The sequence below is a fragment of the Austrofundulus limnaeus genome, unplaced genomic scaffold (assembly GCF_001266775.1).
Source record: "Austrofundulus limnaeus strain Quisiro unplaced genomic scaffold, Austrofundulus_limnaeus-1.0 Scaffold169, whole genome shotgun sequence".
Lineage (NCBI taxonomy): Eukaryota > Metazoa > Chordata > Actinopteri > Cyprinodontiformes > Rivulidae > Austrofundulus > Austrofundulus limnaeus.
In genome coordinates this window covers 889432-897066 of record NW_013952571.1, presented here as the reverse complement: position 1 = coordinate 897066, position 7635 = coordinate 889432, and positions in this window count along the sequence as shown.

Sequence of the window (7635 nt, the reverse complement as noted above, 5' to 3'; positions counted from 1 at the left end):
GTGCACAAGCGACCAACTTCAGCGTTGGCTGCGATTTTGAAGCTGAAATCGCGTTCGGTGTGAACGCAGCATAAGAGTTTTACACGCTCTCATGCCACACCTCCACTTTCTCATGCTGAGAACTGACAAACGCCAAAAACTCAACTCCAGTCCAGTTTATCATTATAAAAATACAAGTATTGATGTTAATCCAATCCACGTTTTCACCACAACCCGTGGTGTTACACACAGGGACATGCCAGGTTGTTATCCAGTCYRTGTTTTTKCACCAACCTTCTCTCTACCTGTAAACAGCAGCAGCWCTGTGGAGCCGGGAGAAACTGCAAACAAACGGAGCAGTCAGGTGTGCTCCTCCCAAATTAAAAAAGAGAAAAGAGGTGAGCTGCACTGGTAAAAACATGTTAGAAAGAAAGAGATGGATGGAAAAGGAAAATGTTTGTGAGAGATGCAGCTAAATKAACAGATATTTTCTGAGATAAAGGGGTCGAGGTTAGGCTGAATGTATCACCTGGTACCAGTAGGAGCGAGCAGCCGGTGTGCAGCTGACCGACGTCAGACTGCCTCCATCGGGTTAGATGGGAGGAAGATGACGGTGAATTCCAGGAGCGCAAATATTCAACCTAAAACTAACTTCTAGCTGCTTCTAGAAGGCAGTGTGTGTGATTGTATCCCTCCACAGACACACAACATTAGGAGATGTTTTACAGAGAAACAGAAAGTAAGTTAATCTCTCCACAGGACAGATTTATCCTGTGTAAAGTTAATGCTGTTAGCTACTGGCTACAGCTAGCTTACCACTAATTAATGTAATTTACAGCATCTGTTAAAGTACAGAGTGATCAGCTGGTGACATTATTATCAGTAGGACTAAAATAATCAAATCAGAAGATTATTGGGTGTTTTTATTAAAGTATACAATGATTGCATTCTAACGTATTGTGAGATTTTTTTTATTATTATCTTAGAAGAGTTTCAGCAATAGTTTCAGCCTGTATCAGACCCATTGATACAGGCTGTTGGGTCCTTGTACAACCAGTGCCAGAGCTTGGTCTGCATTGCTGGTAGTGTCAGACTCGTTTCCGGTGAGAGTTGGACTCCACCAGTGTTGTCCTTTGTCACCGATTCTGTTCATAACTTTTATGGGCAGAATTTCTAGGGGCAGCCAAGATGTTGAAGGGATCCATTTTGGTGAACTTAGGATTGCATCTCTGCTTTTTGCAGATGATGTGGTCCTGTTGACTTCATCAGATCGGGATCTCCAGCTCTCACTGGAGCGGTTCACAGCCGAGTGTGAAGCGGCCGGGATGAGGATCAGTTCCTCCAAATCTGAGACCATGGTCTGGAGCCAGAAAAGGGTTGGTTGTTTTCTCTAGGTCGGGGAGGAAGTCCTGCCTGAAGTGGAGGAGTTTAAGTATCTCGGGGTCTTGTTCACAAATGAGGGAAGAATGGAGCGGGATATTGATAGGTGGATTGGTGCTGTGTCTGCAGTGATGCGGGCGCTGTTTCGATCTGTCGTGGTGAAGCAAGACCTGAGCCAGAAGGCAAAGCTCTCGATTTACCGGTCAGTCTAAGTTCCTACCCTCATCTATGGTCACGAGCTTTGTGTAGTGACTGACAGAATGAGATCATGGAAACAAGCGGCCAAAATGAGTTTCCTTCGCAGGGTGTCTGGGTTCTCCCTTAGAGATATGATGAGAAGCTCAGTCATCCAGGAGGGACTCAGAGTAGAGCCGCTGCTCCTCCACGTTGAGAGGAGCCAGTTGAGGTGGTTCTTCTGGTTAGGATGCCTCCTGGACGCCTCCCTGGTGAGGTGTTCCGGGCATGTCCCACTGGGAGGAGTCCCAGAGGAAGACCCAGGACATGCTGGAGGGACTATGTTTCTCAGCTGGCCTGGGAACACCTTGAGATTCCCCCAGAGGAGCTGGTCCAAGTGGCTGGGGAGAGGGAAGTCTGGGTCTCTCTGCATAGGCTGCTGCCCCTGCGACCTGACCCCGGACAAGAGGAAGAAAATGGATGGACGGATAAACTGCACCTCCTGGATAACGCCAGCTCTGGTTTTGCTTCCGGATGACTGTGACTGATCCCAAGAGTTTACCCATGGGCTACATGTTTGGGGCATTGTCCTCATCCACCTTTGACTTATTTGGTACTGCAATGTTGTTCATTAATCACAGAGGATCTGAACATTTGTAAATTTTTATTATTTTCTCTGATTTGTGTTTGTAGCCCATATAATTTTTTTGATCTTTTTGTATTGAATTGAAATATCTGTTCGTGCTGACCAATTTGTGAGCACACGTTAGAGCCCATACATCAATCTCACCAAGCAATGGTAAAAAATAAACAGCATGATTGTGAAGTACTGTACTGGCCAGGCATGAGTTCTGAGATGAAAAATATGGTTAAAAATAGTTGCAAGTGAGCTCAACAGATGCCCCAGGCAGCCCGTTATGCCAACAAAGGCTGCAGAGCGACCATTTGATGAGGTAGCACCAGACCTGTGTTTGAGTTTTGTGGAAAACAGTACAGTRCATTAGTGGATTATTACTCAAAATTCCTTGAAGCAGATGAACTGAAAAATCAGCACAGTCGAAGGGTAATACAGGCTCTGAATGCTCTGTTTGCCAGATGGCATTCCCTCCACAGACTGTGGTTCTCAGTATTCATCAGAGGAGTTCAAAGAGTTCTGTTCGAGTTATAGTATCCTGCCCAGTATCCTGCACAAAGCATCATCATCTCATGCACCACAATCTAATGATGAAGCAGAATGTGCAGTCCAGACAGTCTTTTAACACCTTGTGCAATTAGACTACAGAACTATTACACTTAAGTCAGTGGGGTTGTTACCTGTTCAACTCCTCATGGGATGGTGGCCTCACATCAGGAGGCCTCTGCCCATGGTTTACTCACACCCAAAGCTTACAACTCATTGAAAGTCAGGTGCCTTCTGATCAAGACCAAACCAAGTTCTACTATGATCACAAGCGAGCAAGCAACCATCTCCCAGCCCTGTAACCTGGAAATTAAGTCCAGATTATTCCATATTTTGGCAAACCACAAGTGGACCAAAGGAGGGGTAATTTAGCCACACAACACATCACAATCCYATGTAGTGGAGATGGGAGGAAAGACGTTCTGCTGCAACAGTCAACAACGTGCTAGCACTCTACGTGTCAACAGGTGACGCCATGAGATACGTGTTGAGCCTTGGCCAGAACTACCTGAACCAGTTGCAGCAAAGGCCAGCAAACCCTCATCCACCCACAGATTTGGTAAAGAAATCTAAGGAAGTGAAGGTCTGGTAAGCTCTCCTTACAGGTTATTGCTCTAATTTCAGCTTAAGTTTATTTTACCATCTGCTCATTGATTCACTCCATAAATAAAACACTGCACCAAGAGAATCTGTCAAAATGAAGACGATTTGATGATTTGGCATCCTGCTAGAAGGCAACCTATGAACTATTAGAGTCAAACGTTTTCTATTGTTAGTGACCAATGTGGGTGCAACTCTTACATTGGTTTTGGTTGAATCTGTCAAGAGGAGAGATTAAATGTAAACACTGGATCTAACAAGTAGGTCATATAATAATTATAGTTTCAGATTGCACAAAGACATCAGAATCACACATGCAACACATGTGCGTTTGCGGTTACTTCCTCAAACAAAGCCACTGTGTGTGGTGTCATTTTTTTCTGAGTATCACCTCCATAAGGAGATGTTCTGGACATGTCCAACTAAGTAGGAGACCCCGGAGAAAACCCCAGAACACTGTGGAGAGACTATGTCACTAAGCTGGTGTGGAAATTAATTTAGAAAAATAATGCCTTCATACAAATCTAAGCACTGTTTTATTACATATTTTACTAACAGAATGACAAACTAGCATGCACACAAGCACACACACACCTACATATACACTAGGTGTTTTTTATTATTGCTGTCATTTCAGCAGTGGTACACCCGCACAGTAATTAGATGAGTTTTTGCTGTTGTCTGGGCATGTTGAGCGTCTGGACAAGTTAGGGCCTTCCTGCTGCTTTTGTCGTGGTATCACTTCGAGATAAATTCTGTGTCACTTGGAGAGCTAAATGTATCACCACATCCTGAGTCGTTTTATTTTTACACTTGTGCGTGTTGTACTTGACTTGTAGACCACATCTGGACCACTGATACGGACAAAGAATTATTACATGGTGGTTATGTTGTCAGTAGTGTTAGTCTGTCTGACTGTGCACAAGATTACTCAAAAATATGAATCTAACCTTCCTGTCAGGATGTATGTTCCAGTTTTATTTTGCACTTATCTGCCCTTTTTGCTTTTTTAAAGCTTTTTACATCACTGCCCACTTATCAACACTTTGCCCCTCACATAAGACCTTTACTATAAGTTTTTGTCCCTCATTTTTATTTTTATTTCCTCACCCTTGAGTTCAGCATTTGTTTTATAAAGCAAGTGAAGAGCTCAAGAGGTATAAAATAGAGATGTGCTTGAAAGTTAAGTTGTGTTTTTTTAAAATAATTGTAAAGAAGAAAATCTGTCACATGTACCAGGAAAGTTTCCTGTGTGCTTCTGCAGTTCAACGCTGACAACAAAAACCTCATTACATTGCTTACAATTTGGCCTTTGAAATAATAAGTTCATAAAATAAAACCAGAAGAATAAAGGCACATTTGGGAAGAAGAAACTCTCAGACACATTGTAAAGTCAGACTCCCACCAACCCTCTCACAAGCTCCTCTCACAGGTGAAGCTTCAGCTCATCAGGATCAGTGACTCAAACCTGTATTTGTAATTTTTGTGAGGGGTAAAGTAGGACTGTGTATTCAGCTCATTTATACTAATGATAAAATGCACATGAGAATGTTGACGGTAAGAGGACAGGAAAAAAACAAACTGCATCACAGATGTGACCACATATACATCCTGTCAGGAGGGAGGAGGTGTGTGTGTGTGTGTGTGGGGGGGGGGTGGTCTGATACAACCAACGGGGGTGGTCAACATGAGCAGGTTCAACCAGAGCGGAAACTTAGCTGCGAGGAGTTTGGTTTTTCTTCATTTGGACCTGACTCATAAAGACAGTGATGTGTGTCAAAGTGCTGCTTGAAGAAAACATGAGACTTAAAGATAGATATGGTCTGTTTCTGAAGGTTCAACGCAATCTGTTTGTTTGTTTTTTTAATTTTTGTGCACAGTGTCCTGAGAGGACGTTGGTTGTGACTTGATGCTCTATAAAATAGACACAGCATATGGTAACATAATGACCCCTGCACACACAAATCCACCAGAACTCAGAAGTCTTTATTTACAATAAAAGTCATGCTATAGGTGCATCCCAAAATTGTAGTGGTTTGGGTGGGGGTCTTTCTTTTCTTTTTGTTTGGATGATAGTTTTGAACAATAACCGTCTTTGTATGTCCAGATACCCCTTTTTCAGATAAATTGGGGGTCCAGGGGGTGGGGGGCACTGATTAGTGGGCCTGATGGATAGAGCTTCATCAAAGCTAAACAACAAAAGAAATTCGAAGCTTTAATGTTGAACAGTTTCTGAGTTATAAGCATTTTTGCATGTCCTGACACCCCCTCTTTGAAAGGAGCCCCCTCCTCAAATATGGGGTCTATCATAAAACCGTTGGCTGGTGCAGTGTAGGTCGGACTCATCTACAGTCCTGCCAAATTTCATGTTGATTGGTGCAGCCGTTTTTGTGCTACAGTTGACCAAAAATCACTGTAAAAATCACTGACTACCATTTACGCTTCGCGTGCAAGGGTCATAATAAATTAAACTGAATTAGAAAATGTAAGAAATTTCCTTGGGTGTAAGGAGGAAAGAATGTCACTTTTTCATAACATTTGATAAAAAATAGGCTCTTGAGCGAAAGAAAAAGGAAAAAGAAGTCGTTTAACTTCAGACTGACACAACATAAAAAGATCAACTAGTTTATGGTAGACGCAACTCATGGTATTTGTTAAGAGGTCCATGGGCCCAGAATTGGAAACTTGAGGAACATTCATACCTTTGTATAAATCACAATTATGTGACACAAACATCAGACAGAGACACTAAAACAGCTTTAGCACGCCTTTGTTGGTTTGTGAAATCATTCTTTTTTTTCCCTTTTGTCTACGAGGAGGTGTCTGTAACATTAGACACTATGAAGAATCATGAAATGATGTAATCTGTAGTTAGTTCCTTGGTTAGATGCATGAAAGGAGGCRTATGCATGTTTATGAATAATCATCACTGAAGTTTAGAAAAACCCTCTGCACGACAGACAAGAGGCTTTTTGAATTGGGGGGTTTTTTGCAATGGGATGCAGACAGCAGGTTACCACTGACTTTCCTATTGCCCTTGGTTGTGTTGGAGGGTTTAGAGCTGCTGCATTTATCTTACTTACTCTTATTTTTATTATTTTCAGATTCAAGTTTGGTGTGTTTGGGGGATCTTCACTGTGGTTAGACTACTTAGAAGCAATTGTATTTTGTCTTAGATTTTTTAAATATAAATATATCCCTTTTTTCATCTTTTTTAAGTTCACTTGTGATGGACTTGTGACCTGTCCAGGGTGTACCCCGCCTCTCGCACAGGAACTGCTGGATATGGGCACCAGTGACCCCTGTGACCCTCAAAGGAAGAAATGGGTATAGATAATGGATGGACTGATGGAAGTTCACTACACTCTTACTTTTTGTTCATCTCAGTAAATTTTTGCCTGCGTGCACAAAACTGATCTGATGCTCCTGGGTTTTCTCTGATTCTGTGGTGAGTTTCTTCAAAGTTCCATTCTCAGTTCTGTATTTGGTACCATGAGAACTCTTGTGCTGAGGTAATGCTAAGATAAAAGCCCCTCCAAGTCAAACAGGTGGGCTCTGACCTCGGGCCTCCCAGAATTGGCTGGACCAGYTGAAGTAGAAACTACTGGATGTGTTTTGATTGATAGTTATTATTGATCAGAGGGGTCAACGTTCACTTCTTTAGTATAATTTAGCATTTATGTAGGTGGTAGATTTTTTTCATCAGGATTATTGTTATAAAGTTAGAGGACAGTTTAAGGAATAATAGAATAGAATAGAATGCCTTTATTGTGATTACACATGTGCATAACGAGATTAGAGCAGGTTTTACCTGCAATAATTTAACTTGATGATTGAATGTTATGTAAAACTGAGATGCTGTCAAAAYAAAAGCCAAGTTACGTCTGTTTTGAGAATGAATAAATGATAAAATRACCCCTGAATGGATGATCTGTGGAAGTTTAATTCTACAGCTCTGTTCAAAGTCACACAGCATTAACCACATGTGGTCATCACATGTAAAACATGTTAGTAAAGAACTTTGAGGTTACTGGAGTCAGTCTTTTACAGTAATAAATGTTTCTCTTTTGCCTAAAATACATGTATTCTGGACAGTTGAACTATTTCACAATTTTTATGGTTCTAGAATACCTTTATATGGAGCCCGTCCGGTGACATGGGATAAAAAAAAAATCACATGCCGACAACATAATAATCACATTGCCACACATTTTTAGGTCGTGGGCGTGTGATAATTAACTTGTGGCCAGCAGTGGGCTAATTTTGAGCATCCTTGTTGGGAGAAACAGACTTTATTGGAGTCAGATTATACTGTATATAGC